Source organism: Aotus nancymaae, unplaced genomic scaffold (assembly GCF_030222135.1).
Source record: "Aotus nancymaae isolate 86718 unplaced genomic scaffold, 86718_ANA_hifiasm-v0.15.2.pri h1tg000004l, whole genome shotgun sequence".
Lineage (NCBI taxonomy): Eukaryota > Metazoa > Chordata > Mammalia > Primates > Aotidae > Aotus > Aotus nancymaae.
The window spans coordinates 44,337,239-44,350,721 of record NW_026988415.1 but is presented as its reverse complement, the minus strand read 5'-3'; the positions used below and the strand labels follow the sequence as shown (position 1 = coordinate 44,350,721).

The 13,483-nt window shown below is 38.9% G+C and overlaps 1 protein-coding gene across 9 annotated transcripts in view; it reads left to right on the top strand.

The window, feature by feature from the left end:
- The window catches only part of LOC105706448 (ras-related protein Rab-40A-like), a 136,183-nt gene that overhangs the window by 100,811 nt on the left and 21,889 nt on the right, over window positions 1-13,483 (top strand). For 7 of the 9 annotated variants that reach the window (XM_064362190.1, XM_064362170.1, XM_064362175.1 and 4 more), the window contains 4 exons: window positions 1,544-1,626; window positions 1,818-1,928; window positions 2,422-2,561; window positions 11,045-11,127. The gene's annotated coding sequence lies outside the window, so the exon portion shown is untranslated. The other 2 variants (XM_064362178.1, XM_064362210.1) reach the window with 2 other exon arrangements.

Below are 13,483 nucleotides of genomic sequence, written 5' to 3'. Positions count from 1 at the left end.
GTGGTTTTAAGTCAGAAGATTATTTAAACTGAAAAATTCTAAATAAAAAAAGGAAGAATTGTGTAAAAACTCTGGAAAAATCCTTGCAAACTAGAGCTGAGATATTGGGTTAGAATTCATGCTTTGTAAAGCACACTAACAAAGAGTTTTACAAATAATTTCAACCGATGTCAATTAGATATGTGAACAATAAACATACGAACTATGCCAAAACCACAAAAACTAGTAAGATGCAAGTATAAATCCTGAAAAGAATATTAAGTGGAAAAGATAGGTTGCAAAAGAAGATGAGGATGTGATTCGACCCTTGGAACAGACTTACGTGTGTGTGTAGGTGAACATATTTGTGTGCATCTCACCTTTGGAGACAGATTTCACAGTATACACCATTCTATGCACAGCAGACACCTAGGAGTCAGGGGTTGTGAGCTGGTCCAGTGAGAGATACAGGTTAATTTCAATTCATAAATGTGTTTTGTATATTGTTTTACATTTTATATTCAGGCAAAGTATTTTGATGAAATATTAAAAACAATATGTTGTGAACATACTGACAAGAGTATGGTGCACATACATTCCTTTAAGCATTCATTTATTCAGTTTCCTGGGGAAATAAAGTAGATTTTTAAAAAACAAACTGACTACACACATGTGTGTATGTGTGTGTTCTAGCTCCTCTACCTCTACCACCTCAAATACAGTTCACAATTGCAGCATTATCCTCAGCTCAGACTGACGCTGTACTTCCAATCTCAGCTTTAGATATCCCCGAAAATGTCCTTTTTTATAACCCAGAAAAATGATGGACACAAAGGGATTCCTGTAGGCACGTCAAAAATTCCAGAAAACTGGCCAATCCCATTAATCAACCTCCCAACCTCAATCCCTCCCTTTCCCCTGTTGAGCTCACCAGTCAGCTCTCAGAGTTGCAATCCTGGCTCTGGCCACTAGGAGATATCACAGCCATCTTCACATTTTTTTTTTTTTTTAATGAAAAGGAGTACATTTTACAAAGAATAACAGATGTTATAACATGGTTTGTTCACGGAGATACCAGTTCTGTTTGGAGTATTCGTGTATATATTAAAGCGGTTCCATTTGATATCAACCCCAAATCTACCATTGCGTTCGTTGATCCATCTCTTCCCTTCTCAGTGTAGGTTGAGGTTTCCACACTATAGGAGGGTCCCTTCCAGAGAGCAGGGCATTCACTCTCCATTATCCCACCCCTGTACAGGCTTCCTAGACGTTCTGCCACCGTCTCCTACTCATCCCCTCTCCAGGACACTATAGGCACAGCCACCCAGACCTGCCCCTTGTGCCCTCATCCTCTCTCATTCACCTCTCACCTACCCTGATGCTCCCCTAAGATTCTGTCTTCCAGCAACAGCCAAGGAGTGTTAGACCTATCTGGTGTTTCATCCTATAGATGCCTCCAGTATATGTATTTACAGTCTTCTTTTACACTTACATTTTTTTGACAGAATGAATCATTCTGTAAGCTGTGGTTTAAGGGAAGTATTGTATTTTTTGCTCCTTGCAGACATGTCCTTGCAGGAGAGTTTGATAATGGTGGTACGATGATGCGCCCTCGTGACAGAAGCTTTAACTACAGCTTGAACATCGGTGAGCAGGAAGGTGGGAGGGAGGGGCTGTGGCCCATGTACACCCTACAGAGCTTTCTGGAACTCTGGATTGAAAAAGGAGGCATTCCAGGTTAAAGGGGTACAGAAGGCCACTAGATAGTTCAGCCTCTTTCTATGCCGAACAGAAAGCTGTATGTGAGAATAACAGAAAAATCATTTTAATTTCTGTAGAGAAGAAAATATACTGTCTACATTGTTCAACACAATAGCTACTGGCAACTGTGGCAGTTGAACACCTGAAACATGATGAATGTGACTGAGGAACTGAACTTTTAGTTTCATGTAAGTTTAAACAACTTAAATTTAAATGGCCATATGTGGACAATACCTACTATATTGAACAGCAGTGGCTCAACACATTTTTCTGAACCTTGCTTTCTTCACTTAACAATATATGCTAGAAATCATTACGAAGGAGTAGAAGGACGAGTTCTCATTGCTTGTTTTACCTACATAGAACTCTGGGATGTAGATGTACCTTGGATTATTTAATCAGTTCCTTATGGTGGACATCTGTCTCATTTCTAGTCTCGTCCTGTTATGAATTGTTCTACCATGAATGGCCTTGTGTTTACGCCTTTTGTCTTTTTTAATTGTATCTTTGGGAGTACATTTGTAGAGATTGCTGGCCCTAGAAGAAAATATTATCTGTGCTGTATAAAATAAAAGATTTGAAACAGAGACGATCTGGAAACATAGCGACAAGCAGTGAATGTTGTTCTTTCTGATTATTCTTTTGATTCCGTGTACTTTCTGGTCTCCTATTTCATTCTAGTGTGACATGTGAATGAATTCATTGAGCCCCAGCAAGAAGGAATATTAAAGAAGAGCAAAGAATAGTAGCTGGACAGAAGATGGGGGTCACTGAACTTGTATCCTAGTTGCCAGACCAGTAAACTGACCACAGGACCTGGGGTGAGTCCTGTTCTTTTGTTGGCTTCTAGTCTAACACAGAAGGATATTCAATATAGGAACAGTAGTTAGCTGTGTGGGCTTTGGCGTGAGAAGGGCTTGTATTTGAGTCTGGGAACTATCACTTGCTGGTTGCATAATCTAGAGTAAATAATATATCTACCATGTATCCTATAATTGTTGGCATTTTTATTATTGTCTATTTTATTATTATTATTGCACCATTCATCCAAAGGGTGAATGATAGGAGTCAGGATTACACCGTCGAGTATTGCAGTGTTCCATGAAACATTGTTTTTATAGCTGATGGAGTCTTTGACATACAGATTAAAGAATGTCTGTAGAAAGCTCATGAACAGACCCATATATATATATATATATATGACATTTAATATGCAGTATATATATGGTATTTTCAATCAGATGCATTGTTCAAAAATTGGAGTTGAGTTAGCTGGTAAAGTTCATTAAAAGGCAAAGTTAGATTAATATCTTGTCATTTAATCAGAATGATTCATCCACATATTAGTACTTTATATAAAAGTTCAGATAAAAGTAGAAATGAAAATAGAAACCCAGAATACCAAATTCCATATATAGTGTGATGACGGTATGTTTATCCATTACATTTGCTTATATATATGTACAAAAAAAACCAGTTAAAATAGAATGATGTAAATTTCAATAAGGATAGGAATACTGATGGTAAAAGAAAAACTTCAGCCAGATTAAATTTAAAGGAGTTTCAGCAATGAACAATTGATGAATCAGGCGACACCCAGAATAACAGGAGATTCATGGAGACTCCAGCATAGCCACATGGTGGGAAAAGATTTATAGACAAAAAAAGGGAAATTATGTACAGAAATTGGAAGTGAGGTACAGAATGACTGGATTGATGACAGCTTGGCATTTGCCTTATTTGAGCACAGTTTGAACACTCAGCAGTATACGAATGGCTAAAGTATGGCCTCTGGGATTGGCTAAGACTTAACTATTGTTAACAGGCACATACTCCTAAGTTATGTTTTCAATTTTGTCTGACTATTAAGCTAGGTTACCGTTGATCCACAAGGACTCAAATATAGAAGTAGTCCTTCTCAGGTCATATTTCATTTGCTTTAGCACTGGGTATTAATATTTTTTAATTTCTACACTTGACTCAGTATTAAACATTTGCAAGGACAAGCATGGAATACATTTATGATAAAAGTGTAGCTCCTAAAATATGTTACTTAAGAAATATTTCCAAGAAAAACATAGCCATAAAAGTAATCCAGGTTAATCTTACACCTACTTTAGTTTTTCTTTAACCCCAGGTCCTACAGGCTCCCATCTGGCAGTAGATTTATGCCTTCCTCCTGAAGTCACATTCTTTTTTTTTTTTTTTTTTTTTTGTACTTTAGGTTCTGGGGTACATGTGCAGATCATGCAGGGTTGTTGCATAGGTGCATACATAACCAGGTGATTTGCTGCCTCCATTCCCCCTTCATCTATATCTGGCATTTCTCCCCAGGTTATCTCTCCCCGCCCTACATTGTCCCTCCCCTAGCCCCTCCCAACTGACCCCAGTGTGTGATGCTCCACTCCCTGAGTCCACATGTTCTCATTGTTCAACACCTGCCTATGAGTAAGAACACGTGGAGTTTGGTTTTCTGTTCTTGTGTCAGTTTGCTGAGAATCATGGCCTCCAGATTCATCCAAGTCACTAACAAATGACACGAACTCATCGTTTTTTATGGCTACATAGTATTCCATGTTGTATATGTGCCACATTTTCCTTCTTCAGTCTATCATCAATGGGCATTTGGGTTGGTTCCAGGTCTTTGCTATTGTACACAGTGAACATACGTGTGCATGTGTCTTTATAATAGAACGATTTATAGTCCTTTGTGTATATACCAGTAATGGGATTGCTGGGTCAAATGGAATTTCTATTTCTAGATCCTTGAGGAATCGCCACACTGTCTTCCATAATGGTTGAACTAATTTACACTCCCACCAACAGTGTAAGAGTGTTCCCGTTTCTCCACATCTTCTCCAGCATCTGTTGTCTCCAGATTTTTTAATGATCGCCATTCTAACTGGCGTGAGATGATACCCCAGTGTGGTTTTGATTTGCATTTCTCTAATGACCAGTGATGATGAGCATTTTTGAATATGTTTGTTGGCCTCATATATGTCTTCTTTTGAGAAGTATCTGTGCATATCCTTCACCCACTTTTGAATGGGTTTGTTTGTTTTTTTCTTATATATCTGTTTTAGTTATTTGTAGATTCTGGATATTATTAGCCCTTTGTCAGATGGGTAGATTGCAAACATTTTTTCCCATTCTGTTGGTTGCCGGTTCACTCTAATGATTGTTTCTTTTGCTATACAGAAGCTCTGAAGTTTAATTAGATCCCATTTGTCTATCTTGGCTTTTGTTTTCATTGCTTTTGATGTTTTAATCATGAAGTCCTTGCCTAGCCCTATGTCCTGGATGGTTTTGCCTAGGTTTTCTTCTAGCATTTTTATGGTGTTAGGTTTTATGTTTAAATCTTTAATCCATCTGGAGTTAATTTTAGTGAAAAGTGACAGGAAGGGGTCCAGTTTCTGCTTTCTGCACATTGCTAACCAGTTTTCCCATCACTATTTATTAAACATGGAGGCCTTTCCCCATTGTTTGTTTTTGTCAGGTTTGTCAAAGATCAGATGGTTGTAGATGTGTGGCGTTGCCTCCAAGGCCTCTGTTCTGTTCCATTGGTCTATGTCTCTGTTTTGGTACCAGTACCATGCTGTTTTGATTACTGTAGCCTTGTAGTATAGTTTGAAATCAGGTAGCATGATGCCTCTGGCTTTGTTCCTTTTGCTTAGGGTTCTCTTGGCTTTGTGGGCTCTCTTTTGGTTCCATATGAAGTCTAAGGTGGTTTTTTCCAGTTCTGTGAAGAAGGTCTTTGATAGCTTGATGGGGATAGCATTGAATCTGTACATTACTTTGGGCAGTATGGCCATTTTCATGATATTGATTCTTCCTAACCATGAGCATGGAATGTTTCTCCATCTGTTTGTGTCCTCTCTTATTTCTTTGAGCAGTGGTTTGTAGTTCTCCTTGAAGAGGTCCTTTACATCCTTTGTTCGTTGTATTCCTAGGTATTTATTCTCTTTGTAGCAATTGTGAATGGGAGTTCACTTATGATTTGGCTGTTAGTCTGTTATTGGTGTATAGAAATGCTTGTGATTTCTGCACATTGATTTTGTATCCTGAGACTTTGCTGAAATTGCTTATCAGTTCAAGGAGATTTTGGGCTGAGATGTTAGGGTCTTCTAAATATACAAGCATGTTGTCTGCAAATAGAGACAATTTGACTTCCTCCTTTCCTAATCGAATACACTTTATTTTTATTTCTTCCCTAATTGCTCTGGCTAGAACTCCCAATACTATATTGAATAGTAGTGGTGAGAGAGGACATCTTTGTCTAGTACTGGATTTCAAAGGGAATGCTTCCAGATTTTTTCCACTCAATATGATATTGGCTGTAGGTTTGTTGTAAATAGCTTTTATTATTTTGAGATATGTTCCTTCGATACCTAGTTTATTGAGAGTTTTTAGCATAAAGGGCTGTTGAATTTTGTCAAAGGCCTTCTCTGCATCTATTGAGATAATCATGTGGTTTTTGTCTTTGGTTCTGTTTATGTGGTGGATTACATTTATAGACTTGCTTATGTTGAACCAGCCTTGCATCCCTGGGATGAAGTCTACTTGATCATGATGGATAAGTTTTTTGGTGTGCTGTTGCAATTGGTTTGCCAGTATTTTATTGAAGATTTTTGCATGAATGTTCATCATGGATAATGGCCTGAAGTTTTCTTTTTTTGTTGAGTCTCTGCTGGGTTTTAGTATCAGGATGATGTTGGTCTCATAAAATGATTTGGGAAGAATTCCCTCCTTTTATATTGTTTGGAATAGTTTCAGAAGGAATGGTAACACCTCCTCCTTGTACATCTGGTAGAATTCGGCTGTGAACCTGTCTGGACCTGGACTTTTTTAGATTGGTAGGCTATTAATTGCTGCCTCAACTTCAGCCCTTGTTATTGGTCTGTTCAGGGTTTCAACTTCTTCCTGATTTAGGCTTGGGAGGGTGCAAGTGTCCAGGAATTTATCCATTTCTTCCAGGTTTACTGGTTTATGTGCATAGAGTTGTTTGTAGTAATCCCTGATTGTAGTTTGTATTTCTGTGGAATTGGTGGTGATATCCCCTTTTACATTTTTTATTTCATCTATTTGATTTTTCTCCCTTTTCTTTTTTATTTATCTGGCTAGCGGCCTGTCTATTTCGTTGATCTTTTCAAAAGACCAGCTCCTGGATTTATTGATTTTTTGAAGGGGTTTGAATGGTCTCTATCTCCTTCAGTTTTGCTCTGATTTTAGTTATTTCTTGTCTTCTGCTAGCTTTTGAGTTTTTTTGATCTTGCTTCTCTAGCTCTTTCAATTTTTATGATAGGGTTTCGATTTTAGATCTTTCCTCGCTTCTCTGGTGGGGATTTATTGCTATAAATTTCCCTCCAGGCACTGCTTTAAATGTGTCCCAGAGATTCTGGTATGTTGTGTCTTTGTTCTCATTGGTTTAAAAGAACATCTTTATTTCTGTCTTCATTTCGTTGTTTATCCACTCAACATTCAGGAGCAGGTTGTTCAGTTTCCATGAAGTTGTGCGGTTCTGAGATAGTTTCTTAATTCTGAGTTCTAATTTGATTGCCCTGTACTCTGAGAGACTGTTTGTTATGATTTCCATTCTTTTGCATTTGCTGAGGAGTGATTTACTTCTGATGATGTGGTCAATTTTAGAGTAGGTGCAATGTGGTACTGAGAAGAATGTATGTTCTGTGGATTTGGGGTGGAGATATCTGTAGATGTCTATTAGGTCTGCTTGGTCCAGATCTGAGTTCAAGTCCTGGATATCCTTGTTAATTTTCTGTCTCATTGATCTGTCTAATATTGACAGTGGAGTGTTAAAGTCTCTTGCTATTATTGTGTGGGTGTCTAAGTTGTTATAGGTCGTGAAGAACTTGCTTTATGTACCTGGGTGCTCTTGTATTGGGTGTGTATATATTTAGAATCGTTAACTCTTCTCAATGCATTGATCCTTTTACTATTATGTAATGCCCTTCTTTGTCTCTTTTGATCTTTGTTGGTTTAAAGTCCATTTTATCAGAGACTAGGATTGCAACTCCTGCCTTTTTTTGCTCTCCATTCGCTTGATAAATCTTCCTCCAGCCCTTTATTTTGAGCCTATGTATGTCCTTGCACATGAGATGGGTTTCCTGAATACAGCACACCTATGGGTCTTGACTTTTTATCCAATTTGCCAGTCTGTGTCTTCTGATTGGGGCATTTAGCCCATTTACATTCAAGGTTAATATTGTTATATGTGAATTTGATCCTGCCATTTTGATGCTAGCTGGCTGTTTTGCCCATTAGTTGACATATTTTTTTCACTGTGTCAATGGTATTTACCATTTGGTACATTTTTGCAGTGGCTGGTACTGGTTGTTCCTTTCCTTGTTTAGTGTTTCTTTCAGGAGCTCTTGTAAGGCAGGCCTGGTGGTGATGAAATCTCTCAGCAGTTGCTGGTACACAAAGGATTTTCTTTCTCCTTCACTTATGAAGCTTAGTTTGGCTGGATATGACATTCTAGGTTGAAAGTTCTTTTCTTTAAGGATATTGAATATTGGCCCCCACTCTCTTCTGGCTTGTAGGGTTTCTGCAGAGAGATCTGCTGTGAGTCCGATGGGCTTCCCTTTGTGGGTAACCAGACCTTTCTCTCTTGCTGCCCTTAGCATTTTTTCCTTCATTTCAACTTCGGTGAATCTGACAATTATGTGCCTTGGGGTTACTCTTCTTGAGGAATATCTTTGTGGTGTTCTCTGTATTTCCTGGACTTGAATGGTGGCCTGCCTTGCTAGGTTGGTGAAGTTCTCCTGGATGGTATCCTGAAGAGTATTTTCCAGCTTGGATTCATTCTCTCCGTCACGTTCAGGTAAACCTATCAAACGTAGATTAGGTCTTTTCACATAATCCCATATTTCTTGGAGGCTTTGTTCATTTCTTTTCACTCTTTTTTCTCTATTCTTGCCTTCTTGTTTTATTTCATTGTGTTAATCTTTAATCTCTGATATCCTTTCTTCTGCTTGGTCGATTCAGCAATTGAAACTTGTGTATGCTTCGCAAAGTTCTCGTGCTGTGTTTTTCAGCTCCATCAAGTCATTTGTATTCTTCTCTAAGCTGTTTATTTTAGTTAGCATCTCATCTAACCCTTTTCTAGGTTCTTAGTTTCTTTGCATTGGGTTAGCACATGTTCTTTTAGCTCTGAGAAGTTTGTTATTACCCACCTTCTGAAGCCTGTTTCTGTCAATTCATCAGATTCATTCTCCATCCATCTTTGACCCCTAGCTGGTGAGGAGTTGTGATCCCTTGGAGGAGCAGAAGTGTTCTGGTTTTTGTTGTTTTCATCCTTTTTGCACTGGTTTCTTCCCATCTTAGTGGCTTTATCTACCTGTGCTCTTTGTAGTTGGTGGCTTTCAGGTGGGTTCTCTGAGTGGACGTCCTTTTGTTGATGTTGAATCTATTTCTTTCTGTTTCTTAGTTTTCCTTCTAACAGGCCCCTCTGCTGCAGGACTGCTGATGTCCACTCCAGACCCTGCTCACCTGGGGATCACCCACAGGGGCTGCAGAACAGTAAGGGTTGCTGCTGGTTTCTTCTTCTGTTATCTTCATCCCAGAAGGGTACCCGCCAGATGTCGGCCTGAGCTCTCCTTTATAAGGTGTCTCTTTGGGTATATGGGGGTTGGGGGGCTGCTTGAGGAGACAGTCTGTCCCTTATAGGGGCTCAAGTGCTGTGCTGGGAGCTCCATTGTTCCATGCAGAGCTGCTGGGCAGGTACCTTTAAGTCTGCTGCAGTGGAACTCATACTGCTTCTTTTGCCAGGTGCTCTAACCGAGGAAGGTCGGCTTTATTTATAAGTTCCTGACATGCTGCTGCCTTTTTTCAGAGATGCCCTACTCCACACAGAGTAGTCTAGTCACAGTCTGCTGGCAGAGTTGTTGCTGAGCTGCTGCAGGTTCTGCCCAGCTGCTGTGTGAACTGCCTTGGTAGTGGCACACTGCCTTGGTAGTGGTGGACGCCCTTTCCCCCACTGAGCTGGACCACCCTGGGTCCAGGTGTGCTTGCTATGAAACTCTCAATCCAGAGCATTTCAGATTGCTTGTTTTGTGGGGGTGGTATCCGCGAAGCCATATTGCCTGGCTCCCTGTCTCACCCCCTCCCTTTCAGTTGAATGGGCAGCTCTGTCTCCCAGGTGCTCCAGGCACCAGTTTAAACAGCTGCCTAGATATGTGTGAGTTTCTGTGTGCCAACCCACGGCACCAGCTTTGCTGAAAACTTGTGGTGCTTTTCGGCCTGGGAATCAATCACCTGGTTGTGGGCAGTGAAAACTTGTTTGGAAATGTGGTGAGCACTCACTCTCTGCTTTGTTATTGCTGGGAACTGCACTCCAGAGCTGTTCCTATTCTGCCATCTTGGGTCGAACCCAAAAGAGTTTTAATTCATATGCGTTAATTGATGATCTTGGGGACAGACACCATAGTGTAATGGGATAAAGAATCAGTGAAAAGTGGAGAGTGTTAACAAGGAATATATACAACTCTTTGTGGAACTTTGAATTTGAATGAGAAGAGAGAATCCAATGGGGGAGGACATACACACGCACACACATATACACACACACACACACACACACACACACACACAGAGAGAGAGAGAGAAAGCAGGAGAGGGAGAGGAGTGGTATCTCTGTCATGTGGTTGAATAGGTGATGAGAGGTCCAAGGAGGAATTTTTGAAAATCATCAAGTTTTTGAAACTTGATCAAATTTAAAAATTAATGAGAAAGAGCCATCTAATCTGAGATTTAAGCAATGAAGTCACCCATGTATTAATTTCCTTTCTTACCCAGTTAATTTGACTTTAGAGTTCATGAAGTACTTCCAATGGAATAGCATGAATTCTGGGCTCAATAAATATTTAGTTGTTAGCTAATTAAATCTGGACAATTGTGTGTTGTATTAGTCTACTCTCATGCTGCTAATAAAGACATAACTGAGACTAGATAATTTATAAGGGAAAGAGGTTTAATTGACTCACAGTTCCACATGGCTGGGGAGGCCTCACAATCATGGCAGAAGGCAAAACACATCTTATATGGTGGCAGACAAGAGAGCTTATGCAGGGGAACTCCCATTTATAAAACCATCAGATCTCGTTAGACTTATTCACTACTATGAGAACAGTATGGGGGAAACTGCCCTCATGATTCAGTTATCTCCACCTGGCCCCACATTTGACATGTGGAGATTATTACAATTCAAGGTGAGATTTGGGTGGGGAAACAGCCAAACTATATAATGTGTCAAAGACTTGCTAGTAACTATTGGATTTTTGTCTCTAAGGGAGGCAGCAGATGACCGAAAAAAAACCTCGAGTGATGTGGCTGAATACTGCATGATCTGAAGACTCTTCACTGAGGACTGCGGTATGGGTCCAAATTTTTCCTTAACAAAATTTAAAAAAAGAGCCCAAAACCATACTGACTGGTCCAGGAACAGCCATTAGGCAAACACAACTTTTTTCTCCCCTGATGTTAGCTATTTCTGAGCTCAACATGTGAGTTCAAAGAGATGCCTGTCTTTCCAGCATGGGGAACTGGATTTGGGTCACCTCAGGGGCATGATGTTGAAAAGCTCTTGTGAGTTTTTGATAATGCCCAGGAAGTACAGAAACAACTGTCTACAAATCTTTGAACTCAATTCATATCACAAGGTCATTTGCGTTCTTCAACTAGGTATCTGTTTTCTCATAACAAGAAACAATGAGAAATCATTTTTCACAATGCCTCCTTAGCCCTAAGGCTCAGCCATCCCCTAGTGCTGTGTCTCAACATTTAAAGGCCATTGAAGTCCCACTCTATGCCATATACTCTATACAGGTTTTCTCATTTACCTCTCAGGACAGCACTGTAAGGATGGTATGGTCAGTCCCATTTCATAGATGACAAAACTCAGACTTTCAGAGCCTAAGTCACTTCTCCAAATAGATGGTAGAATTGGAATGAGGTTTCATCCCTCATCCTCCATAGACAGCCCTGAGTAGCCTCCCTTTTAGAAGATGGGCTTCTAGGGCTTGAGAGATAGTCAGATTCTACTCCCCTGCTATTGTGGACCAATGTGTCCTCACTCCACAACCCCTCTGAGTGATGAAGATGATAAAGGAGATGAAATCCCACCATTTGTGCCAAGATACCTGGGTGTAGGGCCACACGAGTTAGTTGGCTGATCCTCAGAGAGGTGAGTGGGCTCAGGCAGAAGCTCAAGCACTGGCCTTGGGATAGGTGAGCTGGAGAGAAGGAAAGTAACATACACTAAACTACTGTAAGCAAATGTGCTTTATATTTTATCTCCTTTAATCTTAACTGCTATTCAAGATCACTTTGACCATTATTCAGATCAGGGCACTCTAGGAAAGTTTATGTAAATCAGGGAGAAAACTTTTTTCTCTCCAGATCAGCAGCTAACCCTAGAATTGCTTAAAGTATTTTTCTATTTTATCTTGATACTCTCAATGCTCTAATTTTTCTCAAGGCTGACAGCACACACCCCTTAAGGTGTTCTTCACCAGTATTTCTTTTTAAATTACAATCTGTTTATATTTTATTCATATTATTGAAGTTGAAAACAAATTCTAAATGAAAAAACACTAAGAATTCCTATTAAAAAAAGGGGAAAACATTTTCAAACTACATCTCAGATATTGGATTAGTATCCATAATTTATAGGGCAAACTCAGTAACAAAACAATTGACAACTAGTTTTGACATAGAATTCCAATAAATGTAGACACGAACAATAAACTTGTTGATTATGCTAAAGCTACAAGAACTAATAAGATGCTAATATAAATCCTCAGAAGAATTAAGTGGAAAAGACAAATTGCCAAAGGAGATGATTAATGTGATTACACTTTTTGGTAAAAAGATTATATGCATGTGTAGGTGAACATAGTCATGTGCACCTCATCCACAGGGACGTGTCTGGAAAGTGCACCATTTTGTGGACAACAGACAGTTTGGGTCAGGAGGTAGGAGTTGAACTAGTGAGAGTTGAAGATTAATTACAATTCATAAGTGTGCTTTTGTATATTGTTTGAAATTTAGTATTCAGGAATAAAAGTATTTTGATGAATATTTAGACACAGGACATACTTTTGAACAGATTAACAAAAGTAATATGTATACATTAATTTGAAATAGCTGTTGTTTTCTATTTAATGGTGAAAGAATTAGGTAAGTAGAAGGACACAAAACAAGTCTCAATACATTTTAAAAACTAAAATTATATCAAATATGTTCTCAGACAAAAATGGAATAAAACTAGAAATCAATAACAAGAGGAACCTGGGCAACTGTACAAATATGTGGAAATTAAACAAATAGCATGCTCCAGAATAACCATTGAGTCAAGAAAAAAAAAACTGAAGAAATCAAAAAGTTATTTGAAACAAATGAAAGTGGAAGCACAACATACCAAAACCTGTGGGATACACCAAAAGCAGTGCTAAGAGAAAAATCTATATCATCAATAGATGCCTACATCAAAAATGTAGAAAGATTCCAAATAATCAGTCTAACTGTGTACCTTAAGGAACTAAAAAAGCAAAAACCAAATCCAAAATTGGTAGTAGAAGAAATGAAACAGTAAAGGTTGGAGCCAAACTAAACAAAATGGAAACTAAAACAACACAGAGTTTTAATGAAATGAAAATTTGGATTTTTGAAAATATAACAAATTCATAAACCACCAGCTAAAATAACCAAGAAAAAAAAGAGAGAAGAC